Raw genomic sequence first — 16,751 nt, 5'->3', positions numbered from 1 at the left:
TAAATCTTTTTAAAAAAACCCCCTATGGGAAATACCCCCCCCCCCCCCCCCCCCCCCCCGGTAAGAAAGAAAGCTATAGTAAAAATACAAATTGCTTAAAGCTTTGTCTTCAAAAAGAGTACAAATATTTTATTTAAAGTAAAAATGAGAAGACTATGGCTGAACTAGGATGAGAATAAAACTGTACATAATAAAAACCCCAGTAAGTTATAATTTACATAAAATAGATATACCAGATGAGATTCAACAACAATAAGGTTCACTACATTTTTTTTCTTCTAAGTACTTAATGAAATTCCAGAACTCACTTTTGCAAGATATCTTTGAGTCTTGCATCTTTGTTGTTTGAAAATAGGTAAAAATAAACAGATAATTGTTGTACTACTTCAGAAAATCTAAGTTTGCATAATATGGGGTAAAAATGTGGAATAAGTCATTAACTTAGTAGGGCCAATACCTCTGTAAAGGCTGTTTTGTGTCTCTTTCTGTAGCAAGGGTCAATGTCAGAGACTCAGCTGGACTGGACTGGACTGGATTGCGCAGTATGTGGCAATGTTCATATTCTTTTTTTAATATGCAGGAATCTGTAGGTCTTGTGTTTTCAAAATTGATATCTTTTATCAATACTGGAATAGAATAAGAGATATAATAATCTAGTAATGAGGAAGAATCTGTGTTTGAGCTGTTGGAAAACCTTTTCCCTTCAATATATGTTACAATGTCCTTCAAACAAAAGACAGAATAAATAAAACTGAAAAATCTCATATAATTCAGGACTTCATGGCTGCCTTAATAGTGTGAATATGGTTTTCTGTATGTACATACAAAGTCTGCAGTAAAATAGAATAAGAAAATCATGTGATTGCCCATGCAATACAAAGCTATAACTCTTTAATTGCCATGCACAATCTGTCCTGGGTATTTCTTCTAAGCCGTTAAAACTAATGGTATATGTAATCTAATTTTCTTTAAGTTAGATGCACAATTACATGTGAAAAATGAAGTTGGGAACACAAATGGAGACAGCTGGAGGCATCAGCTCAACCACACTATGGTCCCAGTATTTTATTTGTGCTTCTACATGTAAAGCTTACATTTTCAAGTAAGATATGAAGTTTTATGTTTCCAAACTGAAAAATAACTCTGTAATTGTAGTACTATGTTTAAATGATATAAGTGGTGTATGACTGGTGAGACTTTGTAACTCTGAAACCTGAAATTTCTGAAACCAAAAGGGTTGAGAGAATTTGGGCTGGCTTTTTGGAAGTATCCCTCTTTTGAGCATCCTGCTGGTGTTAGCCCTTTCTGAAGGCTAATTTCATTAGCATTCCTTAATGGTTTACAAAATTTAACATTATGATGGTGATGATTACATAGTTTACAGGACCAGCTATTTTTAACAGCTCCGAGAATGTAAATTCTAAACTGTAGCTACATTGTTACTGTGTCTGTCAAATATAAACATTTCACCACTGAAAGGCTGCCTTTATTTTTTTCAAGGGACATGTAATGGTAATCTTGATTTTTGAATGCTCGGCAGAGATGATTTTTACTTTATTTAGACTTCTTCTATACTTCCTTGATTTGAGACATTCTCTTGTCCTTCCCAAATTCATAAAGAATATATATCTGGTTCTTATTGTAATGAAAATATGGCATGAGAGATGTGTAAACATATTAAAAATATCTTATGGAAAGCTGGAAGAATATGTGCTAAATATATTCAAAGAAACGTGTATAGTTTATACATATAGCTTCTTTGGGACTTAAAGAACTACGTAGTCCTTTTTTATTTTGATGTATGCAATTTGTTTGTGAATACAGAGTTTGTAAATTACAAATTAGGGAAACAATGAATGTGTTTTTTCCAGTTATTAAAGATCATTATAAGTGTATAATTACTGGTGATTTATGTGGTTGTCTATAAAATGCAAAATGATGGGGGAGGAAAACTGTGTTTATTCCTTACATTTGCCACTATTGTATGTGGTTCTGCATATGCCTTTTTTTCTGTAGAGGCATAAAAACATTCCTATACATCTGTATTAGAAATAGATTGATATGTAGAAGTTACACATATGTATTATATGTCCTGTCCAACTCAGAGCAGTAAAACCCCCATACTTTCTGTAGGTTTGTAAGGAAAAACCCAGTAGGTGTGACATTAATATTCGCTCTTTCTAGTAGGTATTGTAATTAAATGTTCAGGTGAGGAAGTTAATTGATGAATTACAAGCAGCTGTCCAAAGCTATAGAGGTCATCTCTCAAAACTTGCTCCACCATTACAGGCTAAGCAGCAACAGGGGTGGTTTTTGTGTCTGTATATCTATATCTATCTCAGAACTTCCTACAAACAGTTTACTGCAGGATCTGTAGCTGGGTGTGTTTCAACAGTCTTTTATGGTCTAATACCTCAATTAACAAAATCTTGACTTTTGCTTGGTAATGTTGTATGTACCTCTATGATTCTGAAATGTATTTGTGCAAAATTAGAGTGTGTTTCTCATTGTTTGGGGGAGGGGCTTACTGCTGGTTTGTAATAATCTTTAACTTAAAATTCTTAAAATATGTAGAAATTGTCAATTCTTTTCAATAATTAGTTTTGAAAGTCAGTGAGCAGAACATATATACCTAAATTCCTTTTTTGAAAGCTAAATTCCATGAAACTAAACAATATTTCATAACAGATTTTCCTGGAACATTACAAACGTTAAGAGAACTGCTGCTTAAAAATCTATAGTATTCATGAAAGAGGATATTAATACATCTGGGAAAATACACTTTAAGCTATAAACCTGTTCTAAGCTGTACTGAACCTTACTTTAAGGGACAAACAGTTTAAGAAATTCTGATCTTTGATTGGTAGCATATCCACTTTAGATGTGGATGTGTATATCCACTTTGACTCGTGGATAGCCATGTGAGAACTAAAATAATTCAGGATGATTTTTACACAGTAATGTTTGCTCTACAGTGCCTAAAACAGCGTTAGGTACCTGTTATGGTGTCTAACAAGCTCAAATGAAGAGAATAGTAGCACTTTGGTGACTTTGCTGGGTTTGGGTCAACTTTATGAGCAGCTTAAAAGCACTTTTGGAATTTGCTGTCTTAACTTTTTTTCAGCTTTGCCTGTTCTTAGTTCTTTCAGCACTTACATAGCTATAATGGTAACTAAATCTTGTTTCTTGAACTCTGTTGCATAAAAGCGTAGCTGATGTCTTCTTTCTTTTCCTTTACTCTTCCACAGAAAGGAAGTGGGTGAATATCCAAGTTTCAGATATTCGTTGTTTCCTATGGCAGGTTGTTGTACTGAGGACTATGCATCCGCTATACCTCTGTAGGAAACCTATAGAATTCATTGTTGTCACTCAAGAAATCAACTTGCCATACAATCTGTCTTTTCCAGGAAAACCTAGTTTTAAACCCCAAATTTTTCCTTTTTGTATTATGGCATTTTGCTATGTTATAAACTGTGGTAGTTTTAGACTTTGCTTTTTGAAAAAACCTTCATATCTTTAATTTCTTTTCCAGAGAAGAAAACAAGAAGTTTTATGCAGGTCAAATTGTGCTGATGTCATTTGACAGCTGTTTCTGGCAAAGCCCCTAGAAACCATGTATAGCTCAGTTGTACATCAGTGGGGAGATATCACAAAGACTGATGTTTAATATTGAACATTCAGAAAATGAAGAGAACCTCTTTATTTCTGACCATGATGCCCTATCCAAGCTGTAACTGGGAGTGAAATATAGTGTGAGGTGTTCCTCGGAATTAAAATCAATCACAGTTGTGTTTTGTTTTTTTCCATATTCTGGATGTAAGAAACTTTTAAGTGAGAATAAGAAAATCTGTGATGGTGCCTGTCAGGACTAGGCTGGGAAAAATTACCTTTGAGGACTAAAGCTTGCAGATGTTGTAGGCTAAATGTCTTGTTATTCAGTTTGCCTTAGTTCTCCATCTGCTTGTGAAGTGGTTGAATGTGGTACCTACACAGCAGTACAGACTGGGAATTAGACCTATACTTTCTTATTTGGATATTTGTTGCAACTAAACCTAACCCATAATCACACTTCATTCTTCAGAGACGTTCAGAGTGAACTGCTGGCTGAAGTTAAAGTACTTACCTATCAATATAAATGTATGTAGTAACTTTTATGTTTTCCTGAACTAATCAGTAAGAAAATAAGTTTTGACCTTGCATCATCCAGCTTTATGCTATGTGAATGATTTTCTGCAGGTGTTCCCAATGTCTTGTGATCTAATCAGGGAAGAGTCAGGGCACCTGTTGCCTCAGGAATTGCAGTACTTCTGAATGCCTACTGGAGGTGGGGCTCTAGGTGCTGCTGGAAACTAAATGAAAAGTATGAGCTGGTGTTTTGTTGGGTCTTTATGCCACTATTGGAAATTCTGGAACTTTTGACGCAGCTTTAGATATTTGGGGTTTTCTGTTTGCTTAAAGCAATATAATTTCTTTGGTAAGTCATAGTATGGCTAGTGAAAGTAACCTCCTTATGTTGTGGAACTGTATTCCATGTGTCTTGTAGGCTGGCATATAATCTTATACCATGGGTGTATATTTTCAGTCCATGATTGTCAGTCATGTCAGCTGAATTTTTTGGCTTTCTCAAGCTTTGATATTGTTCCTAAATATTTGAAAGAAAACTTTCTTAGCACTGCCTAGATATTTTTCTTGTCTAATAAGTTACATGATTTTGAGAGATGTTTTTTCTAACTTGAAGTCCATCAATAATTCACTGAAAACAATTTCTTTTTCTTTTTATTACGTAAAGAGCGATACTTGCTTGTTGGCATGTATTGGATTCTTGGGTATCTATCGCAAAGATAATTGCCATCTTGTATAAGTCACTTGGAAAAAAAGGATGACTGCTGTCTTTAGTGTACGTCTGTTACATGTGGACTGAGTGTAGAGTGAATGTTCTTATGAAAATTTTAACACTTTCTGTCAAAAGCTTTTTTGGGGGGGTCAGGAGTAGTACTTGTTTTAATCTCAAAACTGCAGAAGGAGACTAACTGTCAACAGGTAACTTCAGCAGGCAGAAGCGTTTGGGTTTTGGTTTTGGTTTTTTGTTTGGTTTTGTTTCCACGAACCATTTTAGCCTTCAGAAGATGTGATGGTGGGTTTTTCTCATTGATCATTTCAAGCAACTTTTCAGATTTTTATTTTAGGATTGTAATCTCTTGAGGTACTTATGATGGATACATTGTAATATGCTGAAATGTATTTTCATGTTATGCATAAGAAGTCCAGATTGAATAAAATCTATTCCACACAGACATCAGCACTACATTTGTGAACTTATTTACAGATCAGAATAGAACTCTGCTGTTGACTTTAGTATGAGCAGGAATAGGGCTTAATAGTTTTTGTTTGAAACTTCATGTATATGCTCATGTTCAATCAAAACTATACTTCAAATATATTCCAGTTATAAAAAGTCTTCCAACAGACTTGTATGTTGTAACAATTGGTCTCAATATGAATTTTTTCAACACTTTTTTCTGATGAGAATTTTTTTCACTTCCTCTATAGAAATTAAGAACACTTCTTTACAAGTCCCATATAAGGATTATTCAAGTGGGTAACAGCTCACAAGGTCACCTGTTTAATAAAAAAAAGGGGGCTGGGGGAGGAAATGCTGTTGCACATAGAGCTAAGTGAGATGCTTATTTATTGCTTTTTAGTGCAATTTTAACCTCTGATTTATTGTTGCTTTTTATTTCATTGTTCTCTGGTTCATGGTTATTTCTTACATTGCAAAATAGATGCAAGGTAAAAAGTTTGTTTCATTGTGCATTCCCCCACCCTCCCCTCCAGTACCCGGTAAATACTTGTCTAATTACTTCCACAATACTGACACATCTGGCTATCCACCTTAAATTGTCATTGAATCAAGCATTGTATATGTGCAGACTGACTCTTAATTAAATCATATATGACCAAACCATACTGTAGGTAAAGCAGCCTATTCTGTGGTTTAAAAAAAAAAAAAAAAAAAACAAAACAAAACCCAAAACCTGAGATGAACAAAGAGTACAACACACAATGCATTTTTGTCATAAATGCTGTGCAGCACAATCTGCTTTAATCTTTCTGTGCTTGCACTCACAGGTTGGATTATTCTTAAGTGCCAGTGTTTACTTCTGTGGAATGCCAAGATATTATGTCATATGTCTACAGGGAATACAGGTCCTGGTTTGTAGACTAAGGTTGTTTAGCTCTGATTTGCATACAAAGTATTTTCTTTTGTGTGACATTAAAGGATGGTTATAGCTGTTATATACATATGGAAATGCTAAAAATGATGCACGTCAATGTATTCTGCTGTTTTAGGTGAATTCCAAACACCCTGGTGTCACCTGATAGTATGGTACCAAAATTTTTTAGCTGTTTGTGTAGCAAGCTTTGCAGTGGTTATCTGCCATTTTTCATCAAGAGGTGGCATTTTTTCCTTGATGAAATTATGCATTGACTATACATTTTGGTTAGTGTTTCTCACCAATGGCCTGATTCTCCTCATAGATTACAGGTGAAAAGTTCAACTTGGAGCATATAGCTGAAAGAATCTAGACTTTCAGTTAAAAGCAGAGTTCAGTTTTTCCAATTTATTTTTTTTATTTGATCAAGCACAGCTATGCATGTATAAATGTGTGTGTATATATATATTTGTGTGTGGTATGTACTTATTTAAAACAATAAACAGTAAATTCCCTGCATCCCATTTTCATACTTTCCAGTTCTTAAATAAGTTGGAAGTCTGTAAACTGCTCTTCAGACTTGAATTTTCACTTTATTCTTTACAGATAACTTTAGAGAGAAACTTTTAAGGGTGGTCTGTGTATCTGTTAAGAGTTGCATTCCATCAAGTATGGAAACCTTCTGTTGTACCAGTTCTAGGTAACTTCAGTGTGCTTGCAGCACTGAGAATTGAATAAAGATCCATGAGAGCTGGAAGGCATAGATGGCAGCTTCTGTATTGGTTCATAACAACTAGGTGAACTGGTTTACTTGAGCTGATTGAAGTTAATATTTCTTTAAAAAAAATACCTAAAACATGAATTCTAAGACTTTCATCTTAAACTAGTTGCGATTTACATACAAACCTTTTCCAGTAAACTGTCCCAATCTGGCCCTTAAACAAGTTTTGCTTTAAACTAATTTTTTCTGTAAGAATAGAATTAAATGCATGGTTATGCTCTGGATTAGGGGTGTTTTAAAGACTGCATTAAGTATTTAAATGTTCTTCTGAAGCAAAAAGGATGCTGAAAATATCTGGATTTTTGTTCTTGTACCATGTGGTCATTAAAAAATATAGAAAACAGTCTAAATCTTTTCTGAATAGATTAAGATGTGTCTAGCAGCAAATGGATTAACTTTAATTTTTGGCCTTTTTGGATGCTGTAATATGAAAGGAAAAGAGAGATGTAGAAAAGAAAGTTAAATTGGTGAGAATGAACAAATATTTGTTTCTCCTCTCTTAAAAGAATCATCTTATTAACTTAAATAATAAAGGTTATAGAGCTCTCTGTATGTGGATCATTGTAGCAATGACATAGTCATGTTTGACTCAAGTGGTTTGCTTCAAGGTCTCCAAAAGTCCTCTGCATCCAGTGTTTAAGAGCTGATCTTTGCATTTGTTATGCAAAGGGCAGTAAACCCCAGGTTCATCTTTCTTTCACTCCCTTCATCTTTTGCGTTGTTGTCACTCTGTTTCTCTGCACCTGGGTGAAGAGTTGTTTTGGCTGTAATGTAGGATATAGGTACTGCTGAATGCCTCTTTGTGTAACACCTACTGTGAGTCTTGGCAGAACTTTTAACAGTTGGTTTAGTGGTGCTGGAAGGAACTAGTGTGGGCCTTTTGTGTGTTGTCCAGTAGCGTCACCCATTGGCTTCAGGTTTGACAGCTGACATGAACTTCCCACTGTTCTTGAGATCCTTTGGTCCACAGTACCATGGCATCTCAAGGCATAGTAGTAATATTTTATGACAATATCAGTAGCCTGTTCTTCAGAAAAGCCAATGGCCATGCACTCAGTCTTTTGGAAAGGAAGAACTTCTCTAAAAGCATGTGACCTTAGGTTTTTTTAATGTCACCTCTGTGATTACATTCATCGCTAATATCACTGCTTCCTTTACTTATTCTTACATCTGTCACTCAGTTTATCCTATTGTAGGAAACTATAGCAATGCATTCTCTTTATTGCTTAGAATAAAGAATAAAAAAGTCTTTCAACTAACATTCAGATTATAGGAGCAGTGATTTGATTTTGAATTTTTTAGCAGTAGATCAGAAAGTACAAATTGTTGTTACTATGTGTTAAGACTTGTTTGTCTGTGATCCAAGCCTGTGATTTGTATTTTCATTGTCCTTTACTCCTATAAGGGTTAAAGGATTGGATCAAAGGGAAGTTCTTTGAGCTCTGGCAGACATTAAGAACTTCTGTCCTCATTACTTAGCTGTCTTGGAAGGATTTCCTCCTTAACTTCACTTCAGACTCTGTTCTTATCGAGCATGTTGTGGTGCTGGCCACCTTTCACTTTCCACTATCCACAGGTTGCAGAGAACAAGATGAAAGACCCTTTTTATTGAAACCAAATTTGTTGTGAGGGTAATTTGCTCTCAGCCTCAGAAAAGAGGAATGTCCTTCGTATTTTCTCCTTGGGTGTCATGGTCGGGTGGTATGGGCAATATCTTCCCTCTGGAGATGTTCCTTTGGATCATTTGGTCTCAGCTGCAGAAGATCCTGGATAAGGATAGTCTTAAGGCTGAACACCCTTGTTTTTCAGCCAGAGCCCTTTCAAGCTGTATGAGATGTGCTGGACTGAGTCATAGTTATGAGTGTCTTCTGTGAAATGGTGTAAAATAAAATCACCCTTGCTATCCTCACAGGGTGCAGACAACTGAAATGTAACATTTCCCATTTTGGTAGCTTTCTTTTAAGTAAAGAAGGGGGAGCAGAGAGAGTGAACATTGCAGTTACGAAAGTCGGTGCTGTACACGGTAGTAATCCTTACCTATAGAACATCTAAAAAGGTGTCAACATTTATGTCCTGATCTAGGAAGCTCAGTGCTTGTATAGAGAAAGCTCTGAATTTTGTGTTGGCCTTGCATTGCTTCAGTTGTTATGCTGAAAACACCATTATGAAGTTTCTTTTTTCATATGAAATAGTTGCTCTGAGCCTAAAATATGAAGAACAGAAGTTAAAATTTGCAAAATATCTGAGGGATTTAAGGAATGTTAAACTTCATGTAACTGAGATACTTTAGAAAATTTTGTTCAAGACTGTCTCGTAAACAAGAAGCCTCTTTATATTTGGTATTTTTTCATACAGTTGTACAGTACTTTGTAAGTGAATTAAATATTAAGAAGGTTTTAATGCCTCCTTTTGCCTTCAATAGCAATAGTTATGGAGTTTTCAAATCCTTCCTTACTTTCTAAGGCAAAAAGTGTCAGAGAAACACTGGGAATTTCACAGACAGTATCTTTGTCTAGCAAATACTGTGACACACAGGCTCTGGAGAGCAAAGGAGTGAATGCTGATGGTCCTGCAACCACTCTAAATGCAAGTTGGCAGGTTTTACTTGATTGGCTTGCACGTGGTCTGTAGCTCGAATGCCTTATTTGTGGTTGGAGAACATCAGGTGTGTTGCTGCAATGCAATGTTCTGCTTAGCTTCATATGAAAGGAAACAAGTTCCATGTTCCAAGACTGTGGGGTGAAATGGTGTGTGGGAAGTGGGGATGGCTGGGAGATCTGTCTCAAAGGTGCTTCTCTAGATCTAAATTAAAATGGTAATCTAGATACATCCAAATGATTACTGAGAGTTGATTGTTTTATTTTGCATCTTTAACTTGCATGTATTTGTTTTTCAGGTATATGAAGATGACAAAGGCACATGGCAAGTACTTCTTTATTACTGAAAAATAACAGGGAAATTACTCTGAGAATCAATCCAGAGCTATTATGAAAAGAGTAAGTAAATGACCACTTTTAATTCAAGTATTAGGTTGTTCAGAATTAAATGATCTTAGGTTTTCACTGGGAAAAATTGATCTTTTACAGCTTTGATTGGCGACCGCTAGGATTACCACAGGGGATCAATACGTAGGGCCTTTCCTACATTGGAGTGGTAGCAATATCCCTTGTGCAGTTGGACACTTGCCAGGTAGAGATGCATGACTTGCTGTGCTCAGACATCTGAGATAGTCATGACACTGATGTGCAGGAAGAATTCTCAGAGGACAAGTGACAATAGAACTCAAGCCCTGGTACAAGCTTACACTGGCATTTCTACTCCATAGGTAGTTAATGAACATAATGGGCTTAGCTTCTATCAATGTGACTTTGAGTGAGAGAGCAGCTGATTTATCTCCTGCCATGTTATCTTAGCTCATTCCTTACATAGCCAGCATATTTTTCGGTGAAAACAACATGTACAAAATCTCTTTATTCTATTTCTTGTCTAACCAGATGATCATGTAATATCACTTTGTTAATTAATTTGAATTTTGTGTCCAGATGAACACTTTTAGTTTCAAAAAATGATTGCATTTTCTTTTGTTCCCCTTCTGGCAACTGCTTTTACAAAAGTGACAAATGATTTACACTTTTGTGATAGCTGTAATACTTTCTTCCAATTTGATGGAAACATTAACTTATAGTGTAGTTCTGATAGTACTCCCTATTCTGTAGCCCAACTCTCATGCAGAGATGTCTTTAAACTACAGATTCATTGTCAATACAGTCACAAAGTTGATTGAACTGCAGTTTCTCTGTAAATTTCCATATTTTTTGAAAGTAGGTGTCTTTCCTTAATCTGGAGTTCATTGTTATATCAGTAAAATAGTCTGGCTCCAGGGAAGCCTGGTATACTTTACTACCAATCTGATCTATGCTCAAGTATGACTACTGAAAAAATAGATTTAATGGATCCATTAAAGAATTAAAATTTGAATCAAATTGCTCTGGCATCGTTGAAACACCATCATCCATAAAAGCTAGCTAGTGATCATTCTTGTTAATGTTGAAAATTCATCTGCTTTGAAAGCAGCTGGTAGAAGCTGGCTCCATTCCTGGAGCTCTTCATAGAAAATCTCTTTAAGCTAGCGACAAATTTCTCTTCTCTTTCTGCAAGAGCGTTTTTCAGTGGTAATTTCTGGCAAACCACAAAAATTTGTCAAAATTTTTTTTTTAAATTGCATTTGGGGCTATATCCAAGTTCCTGTATAGCCTAGTTTTGAATGAGTAGATCTCTTTCATACAGCATTCTCCTGTTTCAGAATCAGATGTCTATAGGAATATTTATTTTAGCCAGGTCAAAACAGTAAGTTGTTACTCCAGCTAACAAAAAGCCCAGATAAACTGAAAACTGACATCTGAGACTTCCTATGTCAATTATCATGAACAAAGTACACTGAATGAGATCTGTTGGGAGGGGAAAAATAATCTAATAAACACATACTTTAAGATTTTGAAAGCAGCTTCTTGCTGAATTCAGCAAATATGCAGTAACTTCGGAAAGAACATGTAGCTGCTACTTTTAAAATACTCTATTTGCTTGTGATATCTTGTACTCTTCCCTCCTTCCCCCATGGGGTGCTTTGTTTCATTCTGCTTGTCCCTTTGTTTTTTGTTTATGGCAGAACACTTCTACCTAGTAGAGATCCAGGGACAGATCGATACAGTGTTTTTGTAGAATAGTTGATTAGTATTTCCAGAATTGTTTTAGTTAACAGAGGTTCTTCTGTTACATGACTGACTCCTGTAGTTTATTTCCCTAAATTAAGATTAACCATTGAGAGCTTCACCACTAGTGCTATCTTTATGTCTGAAGTTGACATAAGAACCACCTGTCTGAGGTGGAATAATTCCATTCACAAATGATGCCTTTTTATTTGTGAATAGGCTAATCCAGGAACTGCTTCAAGGGATTATTCTGTGAAAATACATATCTGTCAAATGCAATTTGTCTAATCCAAAGTTGATTCTTTTCTGTCAATGCTTCACCATTGTTCGGTTTGTGTTACCGCTCTTTCTTCTGCAGCAGTTTCCCCTATGGTATTTTACTAAGACTTTCACTAGAGAAATTCTTAAACTTCACCACTATTAATATCAGTTCTGCCCTATCAATACTGGAAACAGTGGAAGTCTATTCTTGCAAGCCATTAGTGTCAGGCTTGTTTTAAATAGATCTGCTCAAAGTCGTGTTGCACAACACAACATTATGTGCTAGGTTGTTACCACTATTGATTGCCAACAGCAGTCAGGTTTGCTAGGGCGGGGGATGATGATGTTAAGGTCTGCACACTTAGACAAACAAACCTGTTTCACACTGAACAGAAACCCACCAAGAGCTCTCAAATGCTTATCATATCTTAGTTGAAGGGCAGTGACAAATAGCTTGGAGACTATTAAATCCTAAATTACTCTCTCGTTTTGGATAGAGCATGTGATGACCTCTACACAGCATGCCTATGATGTGAATGTGTATGTTTATGAATAAAGATACCTTTCATATGAACACATTTAGATGCTTTAAGATACTGTTCATCATTCTCAGATGCTCAGTTCAGAGACGAGAAAACCAAGAAATGTGCCTGTGCTCAGAATTTTGCCCAGTGATTCCTATATAAGTCTCAATGTCTACTTGATGTACAATCCTTCTCTTGGAAAGATACCGGTCACTTTACAGCCTTTGTGTATTAAAGAATTCATCATGTTACTATGTGTTTATTTTAAAAAGAACAAATACATGCTGCTTTGTTTTTCAAATTATGCCTGATTTGTTCTACTTTTGTCTGCTAGATTAAACATTCCTTTATACAGGGAGTCAATGCACCACTCAGTGTCAATGAAACCCACATTATTTGTAGATGAATGACCCCACATTTTACTGTAGGGGTCTCTGGGGATGGAACCCCTTGTTTCCCTTGTTGAAACAACAGGGATTGCTACCTATAAGCCCTTTTGTTCCTGGAATCTGTGAGTTGATTAAAGTTCAAACGAAAGATTATTTATTTATTTCCTCCACACATAAAAGGCACATAAAACAAGTGGTAAAAATAAAAAAGGACCCCTATGATCTTATTTACACTTTGATCTTTTCTTGATGGCTTCTTGAAGTTCATGTCAGCTTCTTTACTATTCTCTATGTAACATACTCTATCCTTCCCTGTAAATTTCCTTGCCGGTATATTTGCTTTTATTGACATACCCTTGATTTCCCCTCACTGTTTGTGCAAACTCATCTTCCTTTTTTTAACATTTTAATGCTTAACATCTTCAATCCTACTTTCACAGTGGAAGAAGTAAGCTTTGTCTAGCAGGGAGGCAAGGAGGCATTTGGCAATCCCATACCTCCTTCCATTGGGGAGTTTTCTCCTCCCATATGTGTCATTGGAAAATCTTTTATTTCTCCCGTCTCTTCACCTCTTTTCAGTCACTTTGTTCAGGAATACAATAATGAATTGGATACATCTCTGGAGCTTTAAGCAACCTGCTTGGCATTCCAGTCCTCTTCAGCTTGGGTCTCAGTGCTGATCTTTGTAAGCTACCTGCCAGGGTTAAGGGAACATGGTTTCATTCCCAGCTTGGTTAAGGTATGTAAGGGTTGCACACTTCTGCCCATAAGTGCTGGCTTGCTGTCTGGTAAAGCTTCACTGTCCTTACGCTCAATGGTTCCAAAATTCCAGAGAGGTTTGTTAAGACCTCTGTTACTGCTTATATACAATGTTCAGGATTTTCATGGTCCCAATCTTTGGGCCTGTGGCCCCCATTGGAGATGTTTCGCATTTCAAATATTAGTGAAAGGATTTCTAATTGGAATCATGTTAATTAAGAGCGTGGAAGAAGTCTAGCTCTTATGGTAGATCTTTCTTACACATGTGGGTTGTTTTGTTGTTTAGCGTGGGGAATACATATAGATACTGTCTAGATTTCTCTCCTGCTTGTTTCCTGACTTCATTTTAACCCAAATAAAACTACTTGGTTTTCCCCTTAGCCTGGCATCTCTAAGAACTAATCTGTCAAAATCTCGACATGAGACAGGGTATTTTTGTGCCTTTCCCGTTTCTTAAATAGTTTGTTTGTCACTGAGACATCTGTAGGGATGGCTATCTCAATGTCAAAATGTGTTACAGGATGTACAAGAGCCTGTTGTGAGTTTCCTGAAGGGAGAACTTAAATGGTGTCAGATAAGCTCAACTCTTGTAAAGATGAGGAAGGATGAGGCACAGATGTGCCTTACATTGATACTTAAAAGGCAAAAGCTCCTCGTTATTTGTTAATAAGATATATTAGCAACCATGACTATGGCCTCTATTTAATGTGTGGCACAGATATTTCATTATTCCAATGTTTTCCTTATAATCAAAATATAATTAATATTTTTGCATGGAAATTACATTTTTTTGCACTGAAATTCATGCTACAATCCTCATTATTTGAGACTGATGGCTGGTTGGGTTTTAGTCTCTGTTAATATTAAGCAATGAAATACCTAATATAAGCTCGCTGTCTAAGCTGTTTATGCTCTCAGTGGAGAGAGATAATGATGCAAAATGTCTTGTTTAATCTGAAAACCAGTGTGAATTGCCCCAGGTACGTGCCTACCCTATCCTACAGATTACAGAAAAATCCTAAACAACTAGCTTACCTTAAACTAGATGACTTAACTTTTAAAATCTCATTTCTTCTAAATGAAGCAAGAACTCCTCTTAAACAGGTGTGTTGTGGTTTAACCCCAGCTAGCAATCGGGAAAAGAAGTAAAACTCCTGGGTTGAGATAACAATGGTTTAACAGAACAGAAAAGAAGAAACTAATAATGGTAATGATAACACTAATCAAATGACAACAGTAATAATAAAAGGATTGGAGTATCCAAATGATGCACAGTGCAATTGCTCACCGCTTGCCAACTGATGCCCACTTAGTTCCCAAGCAGTGTTCCCCCCCAGGCCAGCTCCCCTCCAGGCCAACTCCCCCCATTTTATATACTGGGCATGACGTCACATGGTATGGAATACCCCTTTGGCCAGTTTGGGTCAGCTGTCCTGGCTGTGTCCTGTGCCAACTTCTTGTGCCCCTCCAGCCTTCTTGCTGGCTGGGCATCTGAAGCTGAAAAATCCTTGACTTTAGACTAAAAATTACTTAGCAAGAACTGAAAACATCAGTGTGTTATCAACATTCTTCTCATACCTAGCTCAAAAACATAGCACTATACCAGCTACTAGGAATACAATTAACTCTATCCCAGCTGAAACCAGGACATGGTGATTGAAATAGTTGTAATGGTTACTGAAATGTAAGTTGTCATGCCTTCGTTCTGTCTGTAAATGGATGGAGGAGAAAATGCACCATCCGTAGTTTTTACTTCATCTTCTCTTATATATACGAGACGTAAATTAGTGTTCAACCAAACATAGAAACATGTTTATAGAAGAACTCATATTTCAAATAATGCATTTTTTTTATATTGCTACAGACTGAACAAGCATGTAAGATTAAGTGAACAATAAATGTAACTTCAACTATTAGGGTATTATCTTTATCTTTCCATGAGTAATTTTAGATACTACAAAGATTGATTTGAACTGATTAATATTCATTAATTCATAGGTATCAGAATACCAAGGCAATTGGTATAACAGTCTAGAAAAACATTGTTTGGTGTCTAGTGTTCATTTCCAGTATTCAGTTTCCCACTATCATGTAACTGGATTATTTAAAAATATGGAAGCTTATATATGTGTGTGTGTGTATATGTCTACCCCCCCTGCTTTCTTGAGCTCAAGTGAGAACTTTAATGTAAGTAATATATCAGTTTTATGTATTGTTATACCTAACCATCCTTCCTCTTCCTTAGCATTTGTTCCTAATACGCCTCTGCTAGGTGTGATTAGGAGGCAATTTAATGTAGTAGTAAGATGGGCGTGATTACATACATAGGATTCTTCGGGTGACGAATCTGTGTAAGTATTCCCCATCGTTAGCACTTCATCTACATATTACTGGCCTGTTCTCTCTTATTTTAAGAAAAAAAACCCAAACCCAAACAAAAAACCACCAATCCAAAGGATTGGTTTTCTAGCCTGATTCATCACATGGCTAAAAACCCCAGTTATAAAGGTGAAGATGCGAAGGTTTTGGAACAAGTATGAGAGTATGTAGGGCAGAAGGGGAGATTGCGCTAGAACTATGACTGAAGAGACACAAAACGTATGTAACCATGCTTCGGGAGTTAGTAGTGTTTGCAGAGGAATTGGTTTTTAGTCAGAAAAGAGGGAGTGGCAGAAGGCAGAGGATTTAAGGTTCGGAATCCTCTTGACGGCGTGAGGAGATGTCAGATTGCGTATGGGTGCTGGAGAGCTGGATGCCGCTGTTGGAAGGGTGAAGTCTATCAACGACATACCCTTTGCGGCGACATTAAGAATCGGCTCCTGAAAGAGAAGCGCTGCCGTAGGCCGCGCCTGAGGCTCACGGCCGCTCTGACCGAGGCCGGTTAAGAGACGCGGTTGGAACCTGTTAAACGAGGCTTGCGATATTATTGTCAAACTATCGATCGGCGAGGGGGTGAGCGGGAAGGAGAGGAGCTCTCCTGCTAAAAGTTGCGAAAGGGAGCGTCCAGCGTGGGCGCGAAACCAAGGCCGCCCTTCCGCAGGGGGCGCGGGCGGGCGCTGACTGACTGACCGACCGACCGACCTGACTGACGGCAGCCGCCGCCCCGCCCCGCC

Source organism: Haliaeetus leucocephalus, unplaced genomic scaffold (genome assembly GCF_000737465.1).
Source record: "Haliaeetus leucocephalus isolate CR32 unplaced genomic scaffold, Haliaeetus_leucocephalus-4.0 Scaffold173, whole genome shotgun sequence".
In the NCBI taxonomy this organism is placed as follows: domain Eukaryota; kingdom Metazoa; phylum Chordata; class Aves; order Accipitriformes; family Accipitridae; genus Haliaeetus; species Haliaeetus leucocephalus.
This window is presented reverse-complemented; position numbering follows the sequence as displayed.